This window comes from Rattus norvegicus, chromosome 14, assembly GCF_021556685.1.
Source record: "Rattus norvegicus strain SHRSP/BbbUtx chromosome 14, alternate assembly SHRSP_T2T, whole genome shotgun sequence".
Taxonomy (NCBI): Eukaryota; Metazoa; Chordata; class Mammalia; order Rodentia; family Muridae; genus Rattus; species Rattus norvegicus.
Window position 1 is genome coordinate 19,183,033 of NC_141547.1, and position 25,532 is coordinate 19,208,564.

The 25,532-nt window shown below is 42.1% G+C and overlaps 1 protein-coding gene across 3 annotated transcripts in view; it reads right to left on the reverse strand.

Moving 5' to 3' along the window:
• Slc4a4 (solute carrier family 4 member 4) overlaps nucleotides 1–25,532 on the reverse strand; it is a 450,971-nt gene that overhangs the window by 339,310 nt on the left and 86,129 nt on the right. The gene's annotated exons all lie outside the window — the stretch shown is intronic.

The window sequence follows — 25,532 nt, forward strand, 5'->3', positions numbered from 1 at the left end:
TATGGCTCACACAGTTTGAGGATAAAAAGCACAGACAGAAAAGACTGAATGTGGTAGAGCACACCTGTAATCACAATGTGGAGGAAGGATTTCAGGATAGCCTGGGCTACATAGTGAGTTCAAAGCCAGCCTGGAATATATTGGCTGCTAACAACACAATAAAGGGAGTAGGACTTTAGCTCAATAGTAGAATGTCTACATACCAGGATCAAGGTCTGGGTTGAATATCAAGGGGAAACAAAGATTAGTGGAATTAGTATAATCCTAACTGGCTTGATCGGTTTTTGATCAATAGTTCCCTGTGCTTTGTAGCCCTCTAAACTACCTAACCATTTACTCTTAAGTTTATTAATCAAGGTTCTTTCCCACCCACGGTCCTAATGGAGACACAGAGAAAACTTCCTGGAGGAAGCTTTGTTTCAATGACAGGCACCATCTAGTGGCGGCAGGTGATGAAGCCTCCTCCTGCCTCAGAGAACACAGATAAACTTTTCTGAAACTCTAGCCCTGGGCTCATCAATGTTATGGCCTCACAGGAGAGCATGATATTACACAACTAGTAGGTTTGCTATTACTCATGGAGTGGAAGTAGGACACAGAGCAGTCCTGCAGATAGGATTATCCCTGTAGAATTCTTCTCCGTCTTTGTGTAATTTCAACTAGGTCCTAAAGACTTCTGGGTTTAAGTTGCTTTCATTTCATAACATAGAAAAGTGGCGCTTGCTGCTGCCTATTCACTAGACAGTGGAACCTATAAGCACGTTTTATTAGGACCCTTACATTATTTTAGCAGAACAGAAAAGTAGAAGTATCATGAAATTTATCTTGAAGTTACAAAAAAAAAAAAAAAGAAAAGTAACGTTCAGACACATCTCATAAGGCACCTGTACTGGCTGGATTTGTATGTCAATTTGACACAAGCTAGAGTCACCAGAGAGGAAGGAGCCTTAGTTGAGGAAATGCCCCCAGGAGATCCAGCTATAAGACATTTAGGAATCTCATTAGAGATCAGTGGGGGAAGGCCCAGCCCATGGTGGGTGAGGCCACCCCTTTGCTGGTGGTCCTGAGTTCTATAAGAAAGCAAGTTTAGCAGGCCACAGGAAACAAGCCAGTAAGTAGCACCCTCCACGGCTTCTACATTAGCTCCTGCCTCCAGGTTCTACCCTACTTGCATTCTTGTCCTGACTTCCTCCTATGATCTGGAAGTGTAAGCCAAATAAACCCTTTCCTCCTCAACTTGCCTTTAGTTCATGGTGTTTCATCTCAGTAATAGAAGCCCAGATCCTAACTAAGACAAAACCTAAACTGAAACGAGGTAGTGGATACACTGTATCTGTTACCTCCAGAAGTAAAGGGCTGATTAAAAAAAAAAAAAAAAAAAAGTTCCGGCCTTGGAGTTCTTTTTAAATAGGCCACTCATTTGTACAAGTTTGACAAGTATTTTGTTACACGGTTTTCTTTGTGCTGATATTTGTTTTGACTTGGAGTTGTTTTGCTAGTAAACAATATTGCAACAAAGATTCATTGACATTGCTACTCCTATGTCAAGGTAGCCACCGCCTTAAGTGAGAGCAAGAAACTTGGGCTTTTTCTTCTTGTTGTACAACTAGACTGGGATAAACCTGAATGGGTGGGTGGGGTCAGAGAAGAGGAGGGGAGGGGAGAGGGGAGGGAGAGAGGGAGAGAGAGAGAGAGAGAGAGAGAGAGAGAGAGAGAGAGAGAGATTTGGATAATCGAATTGATCTTTCATTTTTCTTTTACTTGGACTCAAGAAAGTTCATATTCAGTGTGACAAATTCCTGGATAAACTCAACTAACCTAGATTTATAATCTAAATTCCCTTCTACAAACCTTGGGTTTAAAAATAGCTGCAGCCCCTTTTTATGAGGCAAGGAGGAAGGTGAAGATGGTTTTTGCAAACTGTCAGGATGTCAGGAGCTGGGGGAAATAATTTTACTTGGCTAAACATGTGTCACAAGTTGCTTTACAACCTTAGCAGATAATCTATAGACTACATCCAACTGTCAGTTTTAAAGTCCAATATTAGAAGAGACTGACTGCTAACAACCGGTCCTATGTCTGTTAAAGAAGGCAAGACACTCAGCCTTTCTTAGCTTTGATTCCCTTAGCAGTAAAATTAAGGGATATAAATTACCCAATGTGTAATAACTCCATTAGAGATACAAGCGTGGTTTCCTCTGGTGAGATTGGAACAATATAGTGAGAGAGAAATATGCAAAATCTTCCAGAATGCTACTGACGCATTTGTCATTGGGTACTGTTTGGTAACCTTAGGCAAGTCTTCCAGCACTCCCTCCTACAGGGATCCTCTCATAGATCAGACTAACACAGGACAGAGGCCTCTCTGTTTAGGGGAAAAGGAAAACACTTGAAACAAGCTTCCAAACCTATAGCTGTGGTTAAAGATGATTTGTTCTTAGGTGACATAAGAGAGAATTATGTCAGACTTCTCTGCCAAATGGACCCTGACACTGTGTGTGTGTGTGTGTGTGTGTGTGTGTGTGTGTGTGTGTGTTCATACCAGCCTCTTCTCAGACACACAGGTGTTTGTCCTTTGTGTCCAGCTGCCCTCCCACCTCCTTGAGAGATGAATAAACCCACACGGCAAGCTTCCTTCAAAGCTGCCCTTCCCTTTCTGCCTGGGGCTGACCCACCACCACTAGCTAGAACTGGTCTGAACTCATTTCCATCCATTTCCGGTAACTTTCAGCACTGCAATTCATATCTGCCAGACGTGCATGTGGCAAACCTTGCAGGATGAAAATATGAATATCATAATCCCTCCCCCTCAGAAAGAATATTCTGAGACAATTTGTCTAATGGTTTCCAGTTTTGAACTCCTGACCAAAGGCGATTTAATTCCCCACAGAATACAGGTCACCCTTACACTACTTACACAAGTAGTAAGTGTGTGTGTGTGTGTGTGTGTGTGTGTGTGTGTGTGTGTGTGTGAATCCTCAGGCATTATCCACCGTTTTCCTTTGAAACAGTGTCTCTCCCTGGCTGGGAGTTTATCAATTAGAATAGACTGGGAAGCCAGTGAACCCCAGAGACTCACCAGTCCCCACCTCCCCAGAGGCCCACTGGAATTACAAACACACTCCCAGCTGCTGCTGCTTCTTCTTCTTCTTCTTCTTCTTCTTCTTCTTCTTCTTCTTCTTCTTCTTCTTCTTCTTCTTCTTCTTCTTCTTCTTTTTCTTCTTCTCCTCCTCCTCCTCCTCCTCCTCTTCCTCTTCCTCCTCTTCCTCCTCCTTCTCCTTCTTCTTTTTCTTAATTTGGATTCTTCTTCGATCAGAGTTAAGTACTCTTGTTCATGTGGCGAGCACTTTAACAACTAAGCTACTTCCTCAGCCCAGCAAATATTTGTTATAGACAGATTAACTTTATATCAAAAGCTCTTGTAAGAGATGGCTTCCCAGAGGAAGCAGAATCCCTGCTTGGTGAGGTGGATAAGTGAACACACAAGGTAACTCCCATTATGTCGGAGTGCTAAATGCCGTACAGTCATAGATGGGGGGTCCAGTGGATACAAGGCCTTGCCATCCATTTTCAGTCCCTAGTTAACCTGGTCTTCCCTCTGTAATCAAAAAAAAAAAAATCACTGTCTTTCTTTACTGTGTGTGGAACACAGGGAAACGGTAATCCTTTGGTTCTAAGAAACGAAGCCGGGAGAAGTGAAAGAGTTTGGAAGGCAAGGGAGGTGGATGTAGGGGCATCCTGGGAAGAATGATGCTACTCATGGATCTCAACAAGACGTCTAGCATGTTACAGCCATGCCTAACAGCAACTGAACAGGACACGTGGCAGGAACTCAATGCCGAATGACTTATAAAATAAACACCCCCACTCCCTCTCGCTTAGCACATTAAAAGTAGAGACTCTTACTTTACCATGGTGTGTCTCTATGAATAAAATATTTCACAGACCATGATATCTTTAAGACAACATTCTTCTTACACTATAAAATTTAGGCTACGTCAATATATTGATTTGTACGTGCACAAAATATATATGGTAAGGGAGAAAGGGAGCAGATAAAAGCCACATTTGTCTCCAGGGAAGGGAATTAGATGAGGAAGGGGTGTGGGAGGGAGCCTTTTCATTGAATGGCTTGTGCTTTGGGGGAATTTTAACTATATAAGCAGGTTACTGAATTTTAACATAAGTTTGAATTGAAAATATGTAAATAAACCCACTTACATGCCTAAGAGTATTTCTATCTGAATGAGTATATGTTTTAATGAGTACCCAGATGATAGACAAAATGTGACACAATAGACCCGGGACCCCAGTGACAGCGTTGTTTTCGGCTCCAGTCACATCAGTGTGGAGACAAAAATATCTTCAGAGGGGTATGTTTTGTGTCTGCAAATAAACTATAAAATTTTAAAGTCAGATGCATCAAGTGTCTTGCCATCCTTCTGGTTAGAGCAATCTCATTTGAAAAATTATTCTTTTCTCCACTATTAAAGCAATGAAATTTCACTATTTGATGAAATAGATGGAATTGTAATTAAAAGTACCTTTCTCAGAGAAAACCACTAGTATTTTTATACATTTTTCTTTGCATAATTTACATTTGTGGTTTCCAGCTGATTGATCATATTACTTTTTTAATGGTGTGGCTCTGAGGCTAATTCTGTCTGAGCGCAGTTTTGGCATATAATACAAGTGTCCCCAAAAAGGCCAGGAAGTAAAGGGGTGCATGTGACAGTCCATCTCCCTGATTCATTGAACACTGTTCTTCACTCGTTTCAGGGTTCCAAGCTCTCCCCACTGTTGACGAACACTCAGAGATTGGGTTCTTGATTGAGAGCAGCCACTACCTGTTAACAAAAATCCCAACGACCTCAGAAACAATAATAGTAATAGCTCAGAGCCTCTACTGTATCACAAGGCTGCTCAACAAGTTAGCTTGTGTAATATTATAATTCTAATATTGTTGGTAGTGGCATCGCTCCTCTCTTGAGAAGAGGCTAGGTGGCTTTTCAAACCCCTAGTTTATGGTCAGCTCCTGTCACACTCCTTTGAACTCTGAGCAGGCTTGCAGTGGGAGTTGCTCTTTCTCTGGGAGCTTCAACATTTGCTCCAGAAGAGTCAGCTAATTGTCGAAGAAATCCACACAAGGGCCACCTCTAAATTGCATCCAATTCTCAGACTCAGCTGGACCTGCCAGAGCATGTACAGCCCCACATCACCCTCTGCACGCATTTCTGAACACTCCATTTTGCAAATGCAGAGGGTCCACGTTTGGAAAGGATGCTGTGTCTTGGTTTTCTTTTCCTGTTTAGCATAACTGCAGGCCAGCCACGGTGCACTTACCCAGCAGGCTTAAGAGGATTGCTATGTTTGAGGTCAGCCCGGGCTACTTCTAGACCAGCCAAGGCTGCATAATGAGACCCCCATCTCCAAAAACCGAAACGAGTATAAGATTATGTTTTATCATAAATAATTATAGTGAGGCCTTCTGTGGTGCTTGCTTCTCATTTCAATTACATGTGTGTGCCTCCTTTCCACACTCCTTCCACTGGGGTGCATGGTGATGTACATGTTTAGAAGACACCATTATTGGCCTATGGACTGGTTAGACCACAGTGTTTGCTTATACTATGACCTTCAACCTTCTGACTTCTCATTTTAAAAAGAGAGAAGGAGTCATATTCTTCTGGTTGTTGGTGTTGCAGGGCTGTGTTTGTTGTTAATCTGGTGTCCGGGTGCTGAGCCTGGGCCTAGGAATATTAACATTATAGTTAAGTGTTTATCCGTTGTTAAAAAAAAAATAACATCTCACCCAAATCACACAGATATTGGTGGTAAATGTCAACACGTGTCTTTGATTCAGTGATCAGTGCTTGTTTAAACTTTAAAAGGGTAGCATTTGGTGAAAATGGATCAGAATATGTAGCATAAACCAGATACTGGAATAGGGAGACTTTCTTCAAATTCTCTTTCTCGTGTGAGGCTTTCTTCTGAGTGCTGAAGCCATGTGCTTTGATCCTTTGAGGAACATTGGCAACCCTTCTTCTCAGAGCTCCTGTTTCTTCATACTTCTAGTATGTATTGGAACCAATAACCTCGTGCTCTAGAGCAGAGGGAGTATTGACAAACTTACAAGGAGGAGGGACAGGCGGAGAAGAGGAGGGAGAGGAGAAAGAAGAGGAGGGAGAGGAGGAGGAAGAGGAGGAAGGGAAGAGGAAGTGGAGGGAGAGGAGGGAAGGGAGGAGGGAAGGAGGAGGGAAAGGAAGGAAGGGAGAGAGGGAAGGAGGGAGGGAGGGAAGGAGGGAGGGAGAGGGAAGCAATAGAATAAAGCAGACGTTTTTACTGCACAGTTTTCTCTGTAAGGAACCCTCAAATTCTATGACTGTTTCTTTGATTAAAAGTGTAACTTACTTTTTCCTTGAGACTTCATCCATGCTGGCAAGAGCAAAAGACACCCCACTTAGAGGAGCAGCTGTTCAAAGCTTCCCAGACACTGCAGTTCCCATTTGGAATAAGAAGCAAAGTAATCAAGAAGATGGAAGTGATATATCAGAGAACCTCCAAGAAAATATTCCATATGAGGTGCCAGCAGCCATGTCAACAAACAGATAGACCAGCATCCCAAACCATGGAAATGGGCCAGGGTAATACTAAAATAATTCATCTAATAAATCCAATGTTACAATCAATAATCAATAGTTGCTGTTTTTCTCACCTTTGTCACCTACTTCTTTCGTAAAACTGTACGACAAGATTTTTAAAATCCTTAGTCTACAGCTGAAGAGATGGGCCCAGAAATATGACAATGACATAACCTTCCAAAGGCTGTGTTGTGGTTAAGATCTCACCCCACCTCCATCAACAAAACAAACAGGAAGCTTCCACTGGCTCTTCATCCACCATTGAAGAATACCAAGTTACCTCACATAGATTTTAGTAGCTTTCTATGACCTGGTTTCAACCGGCCCGAGTGGCCCAGATCCCAAACCCAGCTCAGTGTTCCACTCAACCCGTTTCTTAATCACGCCCTCCATCTCCTTGGACCCAGTCCCTTTCTCCGACCATGTGTGCTAATGTGAATGCTTTTGTTCCCTCCACTCCAAGCACTACCCACTGAAAGCCTGCCTTATAAACCCCCAGTTCAATTGCTGTTTCAACCGTATCGTCTCCATCATGAGCTCAGCCCTGCAATGGCTACTCATTATTGTCAAGTTGATGCGATTCAGAATCACCATGGAAACGAACATCCGGGCACATCTGTGAGGGGTTGGTTTTCTAGATTAAGTTAATTAAAGTGGGAACATCCACACTAAAAGTGTGTTGCACCATTTTGTAGGTCTTAGACTAAGCAAAAACAAACAGAGAAATGGCGCTGGGCATAAGCACTCGTCATCTCCGCTTCATGACTCTGGAAGAATGTGGGCAGCCACCTCACATTCCTGCCGCCATGATGTCCTTGCCACTCCATCAGTGAGCCAAAACAGACACTTCCTTCCTTATAGAGTTTTTGTCATGACAATAAGAACTATAACCAATCAAGTATTAAGTTCTCTCTCTCCTCCTTATGGAGAGCATTTTGGATGTACCATGTACTAGTTCCACTGCCACCACACATTGAGGCTTTTAATACACTGACCGCCCCTCCCCCACAAAAATAGTTGGCTGTAAAAGTAAGACTGTGTCTTAAATATATATATACATTTATATATATAGATATGTATACGTATACATATATATATGCACAGAGACCTGAGTTTGCTCCCCAGAGCCTGTAAAAAGTGGAAGGAGAGAACAGATTCCACAAAGTCGTCCTCCAACCTCCTCACAGTAATGGGCTAATGAGCTACCATGCATGCACGTGCTCACACATACAACAGCGGTGGCAAGGATAATAATAACCTAAAATTTTAAGGTTAAAAACTGAATAAATGAGGCAACAAATAATGAAGGCTAAAGGAAAACAATTACCAAGTTAAAGAGAGGAAGAACCCCTTGGAAAGAGTGAGCCCAGAAAACACTGGGTGTCTCTATTTTTCATAATCTTCTATACAAAAATCATCTTGTAGGAAGTTATAGAACTGGGCAAAGTATGGGGAAATATGTATATAGACCGAGCCACACAATCCCATCTGTACTGAACCATTTTGTGCCCATTTATTCAATCAAATGTTTATGAGGTGTTTGTTCTCCTCGAGACCCAGCAAGAGTTGAAGTACTAGACAAACAAGACAGTTGAGGCTACTGACCAGATGGAACTTAAATTCTAGTGGGAAAAGACACGGTAGGTAATAAACGTAAAGTAAGATCGGTCATATAAATCAGGAGACAACCCTGAGATGGGATAGTTGAGGTTCAGTGCTGCAGAAAGGCCTAATATGGCCACAGCCGCTTGAACGAGGCAACTGCATGGGAAAGACATCCAGGCAGACGGAACAGAAAACTCAAAGACACTTGAGGGCAGAAGAGAAAGGGATGGGTAACAGTGGAGCACAAGGACCAAGGGAGACAGGCGGTACTGTGGCATCCAGAGGAAGAGGGGGATACCAGATCTCACAGGGCGCCACCAACCCGGGAAAGAATTAGGATCTTATTACATCATCGATAGAAAGCTACGGAAAAATTGTAAACCAGGATGACATGTGATCAAATGTAGGCACTGCAAAGTTTATTCTTAGAACTGCGGGCTCCAGTAGATTGGAGCAGAAGGATGGCTTGCCTTTGCAGAATGTTGTGGTCTGTATACTGACCTGCAACAAAGCTCGTACTGAGATTTACTGCCACTGCAGAGGGAGTAAGACTTCAAATGAGTTACGAGACTCAGGGGACTGGTGCTTTTATAAGACAAGTCTGTCTGTCTGTCTGTCTGTCTGTCTGTCTGTCTGTCCGTCCGTCCATCCATCCATCCATCCATCCATCCATCCATCCATCTATCTATCTATCTATCTATCTATCTATCTATCTATCCATCTATCTATCTATCTATCTGTCTGTCTTTCCATCCATCTATCCCTCTCTGTCTCTCTCTGTTTGTTTGGTTGTTCCAATTCCTGCATATGATCTTCAAGCTCAGTACTCTGACCTCTCTCTAATCCATTCTGTTGGTGAGAATTTCCACAGATTTTTTTTATTGGATGTATTGTGTTTTCCATTTAGGACACTTCATATTGCCTTTTTTTTCTTTATTATTTCTCTCTCCTTGTTGAATTCCTCTTTTGTATCTTGCATTACAATCATCCTTTCATTCAGTTGTTTGTTTTCTCAAGCGAAGCTTGGTTTCTTTTTCTTTCTTTGGACACATTGATAACTGTTCTATTGAGTTTTCTGTATTTCATCTGAGTAATTTTCAGTAGTTGTCATTACTGTAGGGTAATTAATTTTTGTAAGAGTTATGTGTCTTGGGTTTTTTAATTTCATGTTACTATGTTGGGATTTACATATTTGGTTTATTTCTTTGCTTATTTTATTTTTATCAATTATATTATATGATTTCAATTGAAACATATTTATGTGGGACTTGGAGTTGAAGTTCAGAAAATAGTTCCTCAGTTCAGAAGCTCAGGATGCCAGATGTAAACTCCATATTATTCCCTGGGTTATATAACACTGAGAGCAACCACAGCAACTTGATATTACCACTATGTAAACATTATATTAGCCAACTAATAATACAGCCTGATCAACAACTGTGGAAGAACAAACAACCAAGGGTATGTGGGTATACTCAGATTGGGATGTGACTTGAAATAAGATGGATAAGAAAAAGGATTAAATAAGAATGAAAATGAATAGGTCAGCTCTGAAAAGAAAAAAATCAAGGGAGTTTGTGCTATGTAGTAGTTTTCTCAAGACTGAAGCATTCCAATCTACAAGAAGCTTCTTAAGCAGAAAGGTAAACTACTCAAAATAGCTTCAGGAAGTCCCTGAAACTGAACAAAATCACTAGGCCCCTCCCTGCCAAGCAATAAAAGCTGAGAGTGGGCCTTAGATGTAAGAGAGCTGAGCTACAAAGAATGTCTGGGACCAGACCAGCTCCTTGGAAGAAGCAGAAAACATCTGAGGTGCCTGTAAGAGCCTCTTGGAAAGGACAATCTTCAACCTGTTGAGCTGCCTACAGGCTATGTACAATGCACTTCCAGTTCAGAGCTTCTGTGAGCTGTCACTCATGCTGGAGTAGGCTTGGTATAACTATTTGTGAGTTACTTCTGCTCCTGTTAAGTGTCCCCATCACCCGGATTCCTGTAATTAACTCCAATAAAACTCATTGATTCACCAGGCTGAACTTCAGCAGTATTCACACTTTGGGTTATCATGGGCTCCCTGTCTGGGATGAGTAGGCATGTGTGTTGTTTCTCCTCAGGAAAAGTTCTGTCACACAACAGGTGGGTAAAGCAGCTAGAAGGAAAGCTATAGAAAGCTATGGAAAGTTGTAATTAAGAAGCAGAAGGAGGAGGAGCTAAGAATGAAAGAAAAGAAAAATGACAGGAATAAGAGAGGAGTATGTAAGGTGTGGCTGAAGAGTATAGGAAACGGGGTGATGAGACTTAAAATATCAGCCCTGAAACCTACCTGAGCAACATATAAACAAAAGCAAAATCACCATGAGACATATATGCAAGAGTGGAAATTAAATAATAGAAAATAAGAAATAAAAACGGCACTTATAGATTGAGTTGCTGGCACAGCCTTGGGACTCATATTGCTACAAAAAAATGCCATGACCCAAAAACTATACCCCTCCCCCCCGAGTAACAGTCCATCGCTGGCAGAAGTCAGGGCAGGAACTCAATTAGAACAGGAACCTGGAGGCAAAAACTGACACAGAGGCCATGGAGGGGTGCTGCTTCATGGTTTGTTCCTCATGGCTTGCCTAGCCTGCTTTCTTACAGCACTCAGAAACACCAATCCAGGGCTAACACTTCCCACATCAATCAATAACGCCACAAGATGGGGGGAGGGAGGACTGAGCCAGCCCTGAGGACTTTAGGGGCAGAGAGCTGGCCCCACCACTTTTCTGCTGTGAGGTGACCTGGGGATGGGGATGCCCTCTGCCCCCTCACTCCTTGCTCCTGACTAGGAGAGCTAACCCTAGAGTAATGAGAGCCAATGTCTATTCCTGCCCCTCACCAGCTGCAGCACTTGGGAAAGCAGGCCCTGTACCTCATGTGGACGGCATAGTAGAGCTTCCCTGGTGTGTGTGGATGGTAAGGCTGGTAGAGAAGGAGGTGCAGGCAAGCCACCCAAGGACTAAAGAACAGGAGAGCTAGCTCTGCCACTCACGTGGGTGCAGAAGTGATGCCCTCCCTTCTCCACCTACCACCAGAGAGCTAGCCCTCTCTCCTCACTGGTGAGCCCTGCACCTCATCTGGTCAACACAGTGGAATTGGCCCCAACGGTGAAGGCACAGGTGAGCCAGCCCCAAGGGTGTGAGAACAGGAGAGCTGGCCCAGCCCCTCAAAGGCTGCGGCACTTGGGAGAATGGCCCTTGCACCTTGATTGGACAGCACAGTGGAGCTGGCTCTGGAGGTATGGGTTGGGGTGTAGCAGCCCCCAGGGCATGAGCAGGAGAGCTGACTCTACCTTATACCAATGGGCAGCATTGGGTGGCCTAGCCAGAGCAGTGCTGCAGAGCTCCCTCTGGTGGTAAAAGCCAGCAAGCAACCATCCAGTTGGACCACCCCAAAATCTATATCATCTGCAAATGGTTGAGACATGTGAAATGGCCAGCCCTGTTATTCCAAGGTTTCAGAATCTCCATGACACAAGATAACAACAGTATAAACAGGAAGAATCCTGGTGAAAATCCAGTGATAGTGTCACAGAAGCCAGAGATCTGGAACCAGACCAAAGACCCGTTGCAATGAACATTCACAAGTGAAGATGTATGGACAGAGGGATGCACTGTGGGACACACTGTAACACACTGCAGCTTCCACGATGCTTTGTTTTTGGTGGTGGTGGTGTTGGTGGTGGTGGTGTGGTGTGTGTGTGTGTGTGTGTGTGTGTGTGTGTGTGTGTGTGTGTATTGGGGTGGAGAGGTTGCAAGGGTGAAGGGCAGATATGAAGGGATGGAGAGGTGAGGCGAACTCACAAAGAATCAATAAAAAAGATTAAGAAGGAAGGAAGGAAGGAAGGAAGGAAGGAAGGAAGGAAGGAAGGAAGGAAGGAAGGAGAAAGAAAGCAAGTACCACAGGTCTACTCACAGGCCAATCTGGTGGGACATTTTCTTACTTGAGGTGCCCTTCTCCAGCACAGCTACACTGAGTTAAGGGCACAGGTCTCTTATCCCTGTGCCTCTAACACTCTTGTTCTCTGAAGTCTCAGCACCCTTTGGGTTCCTGCAGGGTGAGAGGGGGGACTCCACTACAGTCTCTTCTGTCTTCCAGGTCTAATGTAGCAGCTCTTTTCTTTGCAGTTTCTGCTGTTCTCCACGGTCTTCCAATTCCATTCCCACTTTTGTCTTGAGCCATTGTATGGTACTTTATCTCTCAGAGTGTCAGCAACCTTGAATTCCTACATCCTCTTTTCCTAGTTGCCTTTGGTACCCACCAGCAAGTGGACAGTCTAATCTTCCTCTCCTTGAATCCTTATGAGCTTACACAGCTCTTCTGACCACACATCGCAGGGAAAGTGAGGCTGTGTGACACAGATTTCACAGCACTGGGATTCAACAGATGTTTGCTAAGACAGGCATGCTTTGAGCTATGACCACAATGTAAGAAATCCAATGACCCCAAAGCTGCCATGGCTCATGCCAAGCCACTTGGAGAAGCCACTGCCTATAGGCAGTCTGGTTGACAGGTCTAGTTTTCAGGTCTTTATAATGTAGCTATAGGAGTAAAGAAGAAGTCTTCACATGTTCCCAACGCCCAAGCATGGAATCCTCCTGGTGATTACATCTCAGCAAGAGGTAATTTCTGTCCTAACCCTCAGAAACCATGAGCATAATAGAAAGATTACTACAGAAAATGCCTAAAGAATTTATTTAGTGGCAGAAGTAGCCAGACTTGCCAGTTAGTCGAACACTGAAATAAATTCATTTAAGCTACAGTGCCACTAACATGCTACGTATAGATGTATTTCATAGAAATACCATGTAGGTATATATAATCCAAATACATGTGTCCTCAACAGTAGGGGTGTGTACATTCTTCAACAGGATATTTAAGCTCAGCGTCATATCACTTGCCTTAATGAAGGATGAACAACTGTATTTGTGGTAACTATCAGACACATAAGGAATTTGCAGCTTCAATGTCTCTCAGTAAAAGTAAGTTTATTCAAGTTTGATAAAAGATAGAGTCAGAGCCACATCTCCAAACCCTGATGTCCTATTCAAACCTCATGGTTTCCTTTACAACCCATGGGCAGATTTTCTGAGGTTTTTCCCTACGTCCACATAAGTGGGGCTACAAATAGGACAGACTGCTTACGGGTAAAATTCCCAGGCATGAAAGATGGGTTAGGAAATTGGAACACAAAGTTGTTTGGTTTTCAGAAACAACCCTTCCTATTTTTTTTTCTTTTTAGCACTTAACATTTTTTTTTCACCTTTCTTAGAAGCCATAGGAAAGAGAAGGATTTCTACATGGTTTTTAGATTATGTTTTTCAAAACTCGTACTTTAATTTTGAAAACTTGCAACGAATGATAAATTTTGAGAGTAAATTATGTTCTAAGATCTATTATCCCATTAATGGATAAAGCCAAATTGTTTGTCTCTACAGTAATTGGGAACAGTGACTCGACACGCAGTGTGTGCAGAGAGGACAGGTGTCAATAATACACAGTGTCCTCCATGACAGAGATATTTCAGCCAGTGGCTCTAAGAGTATTGCTAGTTAGTAATGATTTACTTTGTAGTAACCCAGGAAGATTTTATAACTCTTTCAGATCCATAACCATTATGAAACCCTCTATCTTTTATTTTTTAAATATTTAACTTCTTATTTAGTTTCATTTCATTTGTAAAAGTATTTACACTGTGTGTGTGTGTGTGTGTGTGTGTGTGTGTGTGTGTGTGTGTGTGTGTGTACGCTCTTGTGTGTACATTTCTGGTGCCTGTAGAAGCCAGAAGAGAGTTCCAGATCCCATGGAACTGGAATTACAGATGGCTGTGAGCTGCTAGGGTGGTATTGGGATCTGAACGCAGGTCTTCTGCAAGAGCAGAAATTGTTCTTAACTGCTGAGCCATCTCTCTAGCACCACCCCTCCTTTCATCCTTAATGAACAAAATAAATGGAACTCAAGACTTGGGCTTTCTATTTGTACCTTCAGTCAGTTCTACGTCTTAGGGGTCATGCCACTATTAGTATGCATTGAAGGGTGTTAGAATTATGGAAGCCACCCCAACTACACACACACACACACACACACACACACACAAGTAACATTATGTACTTATTTTTTTTTTATTTTGTTGGTTAATTGTTGGTTGGTTGGTTGGTTGCTTGGTTGGTTGGTTGGTTGGTTGATTGATTGGTTTAGTTTGGTTTTTAAGACAAGGACTCCCTGTTATGTAACTCTGGCTGCCCTGGAACTCACTATATAGACCTGGCTGATCTCAACCTCATACAGACCTACCTGTCTCTGCCTCCTGATCAAAGTGTGTGCCACCACTTCTAACATTTAAAGATTTTTTTTCATCTTTTTTACAAAAAATAAATTACCCCACGGTAGTGTTGAAGCCGTATACTGTTGCAGATACAACTGGGAAGTTTTTATTGCTATTTACTGGGGCCACATCTATCAAAGAATGACAAAACAAATGTTTTATACGTTTTAAATGTTTATATGTTTGTTTGTGTTGTTATCTTCTAAAGAGTCTGATTTAGGAGGCTTGGTTTTATAGTAAAAGCCATATACAGCAAACCAGTAGCTAACATTAAACTAAATGGAAAGAAACTTGAAGCAATCCCACTAAAATCAGGGACTAGACAAGGCTGCCCACTCTCTCTCTACTTATTCAATATAGTTCTTGAAGTTCTAGCCAGAGCAATCAGACAACAAAAGAAGATCAAGGGGATACAGATTGGAAAAGAAGAAGTCAAAATATCACTATTTGAAGATGATACGATAGTATATTTAAGTGATCCCAAAAGTTCCACCAGAGAACTACTAAACCTGATAAACACCTTCAGCAAAGTGGCTGGGTATAAAATTAACTCAAATAAATCAGTAGCCTTCCTCTACACAAAAGAGAAACAAGCCGAGAAAGAAATTAGGGAAACGACACACTTCATAATAATCCGAAATAATATAAAATACCTCGGTGTGACTTTAACCAAGCAAGTGAAAGATCTGTATAATAAGAACTTCAAGACTCTGAAGAAAGAAATTGAAGAAGACCTCAGAAGATGGAAAGATCTCCCATGCTCATGGATTGGCAGGATTAATATAGTAAAAATGGCCATTTTACCAAAAGCGATCTACAGATTCAATGCAATCCCCATCAAAATACCAATCCAATTCTTCAAAGAGTTAGACAGAACAATTTGCAAATTCATCTGGAATAACAAAAAACCCAGGATAGCTAAAACTATCCTCAACAATAAAAGGACTTCAGGGGGAATCACTATCCCTGAACTCAAGCAGTATTACAGAGCAATAGTGAAAAAAACTGCATGGTATTGGTACAGAGACAGACAGATAGACCAATGGAATAGAACTGAAGAACCAGAAATGAACCCACACTCCTATGGGCACTTGATTTTTGACAAAGGAGCCAAAACCATCAAATGGAAAAAAGATATCATTTTCAGCAAATGGTGCTGGTTCAACTGGAGGTCAGCATGTAGAAGAATGCAGATCAATCCATTCTTATCACCCTGTACAAAGCTTAAGTCCAAGTGGATCAAGGACCTCCACATCAAACCAGATACACTCAAACTAATAGAAGGAAAAGTGGGGAAGAATCTCGAACACATGGGCACTGGAGAAAATTTCCTGAACAAAACACCAATGGCTTATGCTCTAAGATCAAGAATCGACAAATGGGATCTCATAAAACTGCAAAGCTTCTGTAAGGCAAAGGACATTGTCGTTAGGACAAAACAGCAACCAACAGATTGGGAAAAGATCTTTTCCAATCCTACAACTGATAGAGGGTTTATATCCAAAATATACAAAGAACTCAAGAAGTTAGACTGCAGGGAGACAAATAACCCTATTAAAAAATGGGGTTCAGAGCTAAACAAAAAATTCATAGCTGAGGAATGCCAAATGGCTGAGAAGCACCTAAAGAAATGTTCAACATCTTTAGTCATAAGGGAAATGCAAATCAAAACAACCCTGAGATTCCACCTCACACCAGTCACAATGGCTAAGATCAAAAACTCAGGTGACAGCAGATGCTGGTGAGGATGTGGAGAAAGAGGAACACTCCTCCATTGTTGGTGGGATTGCAGACTGGTACAACCATTCTGGAAATCAATCTGGAGGTATATGTGTGTTCCTTAATATAGGAACTGGAGAGAGGGATCAGCGGATAAAGGCGCTCCCCAGCAAGCCTGATGACCTAGGTCTGTTTCCTAATCTCACGGTGGGAGAAAGAGAATCAACTCCAGCAAGGAATCCTCTGACGTGCATAACTGTGTTACGACGTTGTGTGCCCCGTACACACAAACATACATATCCACAATAAGTAATCAATTTTTTAATTAAGAAAACAGATCTTATTTTTAACAAAGGATTATAAATCCTTTTCTAGAAAATGTCAGGCAGAAAATGCATTTGGCTTTGCTAGCGAAATGTTCTCCGTCTCAGTTACTCAACTGACTGGCGTACAGAGAAAAATCTCTGTACGTGATATGCAAATGGATGGGTGTGGCCAGATTTGACCAAAGGGCTATATTGTACCACTGTCTCCCTTTTGGGTGTCTCTATGTGACGTTATACTCATTGTTTTCATTCTATTTGAGACTAGTCTATGCCTCCTTACTCAGCCCATCCTCCTGGGCTGCTGAGGTCTGAGATAAGTCAATTATCCTATGACGTCAATCATAGTCTGGCTGGAATGCTACAGATCTACTCTGGAACACAAGAGCAAAGAAACAGAGCAACAGACCGCATCTGGCATTTTAGAATGAAAAGATACAGGTGTAAAAAGACTCATGTAGAATCTTTAACAAAGCATTCTAGCACCTTGTACACACACATCTAAATTAAAATATAGCTGGTGGGGGGGCACACTCCCCAAAGGCATGAGTATCATACCAAGTAAAGTCAGCACTTCTAAGTATCTTAATTAAACAACCTAGTAAAACTAATTCGAGAAAAGTAAATCCCATATCATAAACACTCCCATTATATACAGTAAAAGTGAAAGACAAAAAGGAATTAAAAGATTATATTTTATATTTAATGATCTCCTTCTTATACACTCATAGGAACAGATCCTGTGATCCTATGGCCAAATGAGACATCTGTTACCAACGTGCCCTGAACTGCTTATTTCCTTCCCAGCTTGTGTTACCAATCACTTTTTAGCTCCCCGGAACCCTAGTCTTTGCCAAAAACTAAATTATCCCTCAGTACATAGAACATTGTTTTAATGAGGGCCGGTGTTACCAAAAGTGTCTAAACAGTCAAATCAAGAACCATCAATAGGTGAAAATAAGTGGAACTGAATTCTCAAGTAACTCTTCGATGGATCTTTGAGTGTCTTATTTTTCTAACAGTACATGATTGCCAATTCTAGCCATCCATATACCCTAGGCATAAACAAGTCTGTCTCCTTTTGGGTCTCTCCGACATTGAACCCAGCCATGTCTGAAGTCAAGGATAAACTGTTCTTTAATATTGCTGATCCTTTGTTCTTTCCAGGGCAAATTCACAGAGTGCACTTTCCCCTGTGCTCCACACTCATTAGTGAGTCACACCCCACTCTGGTGAGCTATCACTCCACATGAGAGGCAAGGACAAAGGAAGCAAAGAGAGCAAAGAAAGCAAAAGCAACAAAGACTGAACTCAGGCAGTCAACTGTTCAGTATTGAACTGAGACCCCAGAGCTAGGGGCTGTCAGACTACACAGCTACACACATCTGACTCTCCTGAGAGTGGCAGTCAAAATGGGACTTAACTCTCCTATTGCTTTGAGAGGGAGTCCACTGTCTTTCGAATTCTACACGAGGCATGAGCTTTGGAGTCAGACCATCCCAGATTCAAAGCTTGGTTCTATCTACCCTCTCAGTAACTTCTTTTATTGGTGTGGTAGTGATATCCAAGGCTGGTTGTGGGGGAGGGGGCAGTGTTACTGATAATTTAGTAACCACATAAAGACCCAGTTTGCAGAACTGCAAAACCTTCTCTGTGCACCCAACACTTTCTAGTGCTTCGATCTGTATTCTGCATTCAGTTGAATAGGTAAGATGATTTTCTCCTCAGGGACATTGACTGAGTTAAGATCAAAGCTTGATATGGAGATGAGCGCAGTAAGTGTTCTTCATTGTTAAATTCTTCTCCTCCTTCCTGAAATTGTGGTCTCTCTGGGATCCTACACTCCCTAGAAGATGCACTGAGGGAATGATCAGAATTACATCAAGGAGCAGACCTATTTCTTTCCAATCACCTTTTCAAGTCTTTTTCTAAACTCAGAAATCAGAAATAGTTACCCAAGTCAGGACCCATCATTTCTTCTTGTTGAGTTAATTTTACTTTCTTTCGTTCCTTTAAGGGTTGCAAAGTCGGCCCTGGAGAGGATAATTAATCGTCTTTTCTCGTCTGCAGGCCTCCTTCATTGTTTTGCATCAGCACCCATCCTTCCAACAATGCACAGAGTTAATAATGTGGGAAACACTGTGCTGAGTGGTAGAAACAGTTAACAGGATGTGGCACAGTCCCTGTCTTCATAAAGCTTATTGAAAAGTTCCTACAAAAGCCAAAGTTAGATGAACATAGAAATAGGCGATTTATTAATTACAAAAGATCGTAGTTACAAAATGGCGGAATGACAAAAAACGTTGGACAGCAGTCATCTCTGAAAACGGATAGGTGGAGACCAGCTATGAACTCTGGCAAGTAGGCGCCTGGTGCCCAAAGGGACCACAGCAGGAGAGAACCTCTCCATCTCCACATTCCCTACCACTGACATCACCTCTCAGTAGAACACAATGGGGCATGGATGATGCCGTCTGGGTGGGGCAATGGATGTTCCTGTAGAGTAAGTTAATGAAATAATCGTGTTGCCACATGACAACTTTTCTCACCCTATAACCCTGTACCTGCCTTTAGGGAAATCCCACAAATTGTTTGCTTATCGAGACAAACAGTAACCTGTTTGTTTTGTACTGAAGCGCTTGAGTCCGTGTCGCTACTGAAATCCTGCAGATCACTGATGGCCCGTGTTCTTAGAGGAATGAAAATCTGGCTAGGAACGCCAAATACCCCATCCCTCTCCAAGATACATTGTTCAAGAACACAGCCCTAAACAATACGCAGATTATGGGGTTGGTGGGGAGGGTTGCAATGTAATGCATTCGTAAAAACGCTATGTTGATCCAGATGGTAAGCATTTATTACTGATGGCACTCCACTTCTCCAAACTGTATGTCCTCCTCCTACAGGAGAACATAAGTATTTCTGACTTATCCCGTGGCCACTACATGAATGGTGTGTGACAGAAACAACTTCTTCCTCTTTTTATCCAGTCCTTCACATGCTATTGACCCTTCTAATGTGGCAGAAACGTGAGCTACTCTGAGTACTTCTAGACAGTGTTTCCATTTCTGTGCTTTCTTTCTAGTGGATTTTGTCTCTGTCTTTCACCAGTTATCATTTTTTTTTCCTGAGCCCTTATTCTCCCATCTCATTTTCCTCTCCAAACTCTGTGATATTAATATCCCTCTCTGTCTCCAAATCTCCTCTGACCCGCCCATCCTATTTCTGGTTTTATTTCCTCACTTTTTTAAACTGGCTTCTGAATTTATAAAGTGGAGATGCCTTTGCCTTTCATCAAACTGTTGGATAAATAAACAGAATCATTGATCAGACCTTTGGCGTTCTATGGGACAACAATTCAGTGTACAGGAAAGCAATCACAATTTTGCCCAGCACCAAAAAAAATAGCATTAAAGAACATTTGAGCATTTATACTTGCAGGTCCTGTATTCTTGAAAACGGGGTCTAGAGTTGACAGTTACCTGCTCATATGTATAAGATAAAATTGTAAGTAGTGGGTTCAGTTTCTTCCAACTGTAGATCATTATCCAGGAAAAGAGCATATGAGATCATAATTAAGATAGTCTACTCAAGGGGTTGGGGATTTAGCTCAGTGGTAGAGCGCTTGCCTAGCAAGCTCAAGGCCCTGGGTTCGGTCCTCAGCTCCGGAAAAAAAAAAAAAAAAAAAAAAAGATAGTCTACTCAAGACTCACAGCACAGGGGTTTAAACCACTCTTTTACTAGCAATGCAACCTTGGCCAATATAAGCTACCTTCTCTAGACTCAGTTTCTACGTTAACAAAAGGTATCTACCTCACCAGCCTTTTATGGAAAGTATATTAATTAAATTGGTGTAAGGTGCTCAGGAAGCCCGGTACATCATAGTCAATAACTGTTAGCTGTCCTTCTGAAAAGTTTCAAACTACCGAATCACTTTTTTACTGATTCCTAATAATGTAGAAAATAAAATAAAATGCATTGGAAAACTGAGCCTAGGTTATGGTGTGGCCCCATTGATCATCATCAGGGATGCAGGACTGCACAGAAAGCTCCCCATCCTCATAGCAAATGAAAAGAATGATATCAAAGTTATCACTCTTCATGAGAAATATAGAGGCGATTGCTAGCAGCCAACCATTGGCCTGAAAATGGGGTCCCCATTGGAGGTGTTAGGGAAAGGATTAAAGAGCTGAAGGGGTCAGCTCCCCCCATAAGAACAACAATACCAACCAACCAGAGCTCTCAGGGATTAAAAGAGTACACATGGACAGACCCACGGCTCCAACTGCATGTGTAGCAGAGGACGGCCTTATTGGGCATCAATGGGAGAAGAAGCCCTTGGTCCTGCCAAAGCTGGACCCTCCAGTGTAGGGGAATGTCAGGGTGGGAGGGTGAGAAGGGGTGGGTGGATGGGTGGGGGAACTCCCTCATAGAAGAAGGGGGAGGAGGGGTGTGATAAGGGATTTATGGACAGGAAACTGGAAAAGGCAATAGCATTGAAAGGTAAATAAATAATATCCAATAAAAAAAGTTATCACTCTTTAAAGAATCATCCTCGGGCGATCCCCAAGAGAGAAAAGAAAGAACTCCCACAAAGACGCTGTCTTCATCATTGCTGCAGTTGTAAACTAAATGTTTAAAACAACTGAGAATCAGTTAATACCATATGGTCTATCATTTTGATTTCCCGCAATGTTAAGAGAAAGCAGTAGTTTGTAGAAAGGCTGTCAAGCACAATGTCCTTTAGATGGCTGCGTAACACTGTTAACATCCACTTTACACCTACGTTCATTTATTGAGAAGCCAACCGTATTTTAAAAACTTAAGCCCCATCTAGAACCCTGTGAAATTCACCCAGGTGTTTCACAGATTAAAAAAGAGATTAACTTCTTTTGTGTCTGAGGTGAAAACCTGCCATTTCAGCACTCCCTTCTCCAATTCCCATCACATCAGCCTCGGGACGGGTGCAGTCTGCAAAGTACACACAAACGAATTCATCCCTCGCTGGCCCACCCACGCCTTCTCCATACTCCTCCTCCACCCTAAGCAGAATCCAAACTCCATGGGTGGCGGAGAGCACAGGAGATCCAGCAGAATGTCCAGAAACTGGTCTGAAGAGGAATCAAAATACATAGCAGCATTAGAAGTGTCTGACAGCCCCTTCTCAGAACCAACCGTCCTTCCTCAGAACATTGCTATAAGGCGACGGGGACTTGTGAATCTGGTACTGAGAGGTGAAATAGCATGGAAACCATGGTTTGAATTTAAAGGGTTTAGAAATATCAGTTCAGTGTTTGAGGTCTCTAGCGAGCCTTTGAGAACCAGCCAGCTTCCACCAAACCTCTGGGTAAGTGGAAGCAGGGATCAGTGGTACTGATCAGTCCTTTTATTTAGCTAATAAAACTAAACTGTTTTCTTAGGCACAGTAGTTAGTTCCTTTGCCAGTGTAAGCAGAAAATTGGATTCACTGCGTTTGGACCTGCCCTTTCATTCAGGTCAGAGTTGTCTATTCGTAAACCTTTTTTTATCAGGTTTAATAGCTACACAGGCGGTTCAGGGCCGTGTTGTTTACATTATTCTTTTAAAAGAGAGCAAGACACCGAGTCGAGGGCGTGTCTGGAGTTTTAATTGAGTCTTTCCCCATAAACTTCGGTTATTGTTTATGGTTTTCCTCCATCCCAAACACCATAGCAGGCAGGGGACATTCTCGAGAAACCCATTTTTCATCATTTAATGATCTTAAAGTTATATTTAAATCCTGCAAATGAGGCTTTCAATCCTGAAAATGAGGCTCTGTTCGAGGTGTGGCATTTTCCGGTAGGCTGGGTAATTTTTTGTTTGTTTGTTTTTTAGGAAGTTTTGTTTTTCCTCTTCACACTATTATCTTCCTCCTTGGGGAACTCAGAATGCAGCACGATGCTAAATGCCACCCCGTGAAAAGGTTCCTTGCGTGGCTCATGTAATGTATCCATGCAATGTACGCAGAAGCAACAAGCGGACCCCCCCCAGACAATACTGCTACTGGCCCATTATCAGCCTTTTGCTATACGAAAGGTCCAGAGGTACAACATCTAAGAAATTCAATTCCAAAATAAACATTCTAAAAAAAACTTTGGTTACATCAGGTATAAAGACTAAATTACAAGGCTGGTCTTATTACGAATATACTCCATATTCCATTTATCATTCCCTTTTCGAAGTAAAAATGAAGGCAGTATTCTCATAGTCCCGATTTCTAAGTGGCCTGGATGAACTGCCATTCATATTTAAATAACTTCCTTTTTCCTTAACAAAACCTGGGCTATGGGCACATCCTCATCTTAACTTCTTATACTCCTGCAGAGACAGTTGTGCCTCACAGCCCAGGTCTGCAGACCTTTCATAATTACAAGTTAGAGTGTTGTATTTACAATCTACAGATAAAGGGATGAATAATTAAGGAACCCATGAGTAATGCGGCCATAATTATGCTATTTAGACAAATGCTGGGTAGGAAGAGTCTGCATTCACAAACATGACGCATTTTTTTTATGACACGCCGTTCTAAATCTCAATTTAGAATAACTAATAAAAAATGATCCTAAATCACTTCGCAAATAGGAAACTGCTAAGCATGAGCGGAATCGGTACTATCAATTAAAGCCGCTAAGGGTCTGGAGCAGAAAGTTAATGTCTCATCGGTGCTAAAACAAGGTCAAACCACTGTGGATGAAAAGCTAGAGGTCAATCAGAATAGACCTGCAAATATCCTCATACACCAAGCCTCCCACTCCTTCAGCTGTTAGATCTTTTTTTATTTTACTTTTTCAAGACAGGGCCTCATGTAGTCCAGGCTAACCCTCTACTTACTGTATAGACAAATATGACCTTTAGCGTTGATCTTCCTGCCTCTACCTCTCAAGTGCTGGGATTACAAGTGCGTACCACCACGCAAGCTTTGCGTAGTACCGGGCAGCAAACTCAGAACTTCATATATGCTAGCAAATACTCTACCAGCTGAGTCACATGCCTAGCCCTGTTTTGCCTTTTTAATACAGTATTTTTACAGCAGCCTTCCAAGAATCACAATGTGTAGGTTTGGGCACGAGCCAACTTCTATCAAAACACAGTTTTAGTGTGTTATACCAATGAGTTTGAGTATATGAGTCAGTTATGATTAAAGCTCTAGGAGCTTTGCTTATAAACTGTAAGTAGCAATGAAATTGTGAGAGCCATACATTTGGAGAAGAGACACGCATACACACACACACACACACACACACACACACACACACACACACACACACCTTTACCTCATCAGCCCACGATTATACATCAAGAATCCTTCTTTTGAGGCTCACCAAAATGTCTAACCAATGCATGAAGAGATAAGGCATAAGAAAGCCTAACTCACTTCCCACCACAAAAGCTTATTGGTAACACTCCGTGGAATTCCTGCCACAGAGCTAGCCTGTTGACACAATGCTTCATCATTCCCATGAGGCCCAAAAGGGCCTTTATGAATAATAGCAAAAGAGCATACCGAGGAGGAGCAGGCTGGGCCCCCGTTTATTAAAAGCCAACAAAGGTTGTGTGTATCCTTCTAAGATTTGTATTGACTGAGCTGGAAAGTATTATAAGGTACAGGGAACACTGCAGCACGTGCCTGTGATCCCAGCACTTGGGAGAATGAAGTGGGAGGACCAGTGGAGTCCAAGAGCTATGAAGAAAGACACTGTCTCAAAACAAAAGAATAACTGTGGTGTGCAAAGTGTATACGCATGTTAGTTACCCAGTGTGTTGGTTACTTTTATGTCCACCTGACACAAACTGGAAATATGGACTCTCGATTAAGAAAATGCCTCTGTAAGTGATTATTACACTTGTATTATATTAGTGATCGATATGAAAGAACCCAGCTCTTTGTGGGTGGTGCCTCTGCTGCGCATGTGGTCATGGATGCTACAAGAGAGCAGACTAAACAAGCTATGAGGAACAAGCCAGCAAGGAGAACTCCTTCATGGCCTCTGTACCATTTCTTCCCTCTAGGTTCCTGCCCTGAGTTCACTGGATAAAACATTACAATATGAATAAACCCTTTTCTTTCCCAGGTTGCTTTTGGTCGTGGTGTTTGGTCATCCAGCAATAGAAGCCCTAGCTGAGACCAAATGTACTAGAGAGTGGACCACTGTTGTTCTAGTGAGGATTTGGAAAGACTTCGGAACTTCAGGCTAGAAAAGCCATTGAGTGCTCCAGCTCAGTAGGCTGTTCTATGGGAACTTGGAAAAATGAGAGTGGTGGAAGTCATGCAGACAATGGAGATCTAGCTTGTGAAGTTTCAGAAGGAAGTAAAGATTCTATTGGAGCCATCCAATATTTTGAATTAAGAATCACTAAAGTGTAACCCTTGCTTTGCTGGAACAATTGATAACCGGTCATCTGGGGCTAAAGAATCATCTGTAAGAATCATTTGTAAGTTTAGTTCTAGGAGATCCACACCCATTTCTGACCTCCACAGGCACCAGACACAAAAGTGGTGCACAAGCATACATGCAGGCAAAATACCCATACGTGAAAATAAAGTGATTTTCTTTTTTTAATATTAACATGCCATCTTGGGGATAAATGAGAAAGGAAATGTTCTGGAGTTATTTGGAAAGATGGATTCTTAATTAAGAAAATACTTCATAAGATTGCCCTGTAAGCAAGACATTATGGCATTGCATTAATTAAAGTGATTATTTTGGGAAAGCCCAGATCATTGCAATTACACCCTTGGGTATATAAGAAAACAGGCTAAGCAAGTCACAAGGAGCAAGCAAGCAAGAAGCACTCTTCCATGGCCTTTGCATTAGTTTCTGCCTCCGGCTCCCTGCCTTGAATTCCTGTCCTGATTTCTTT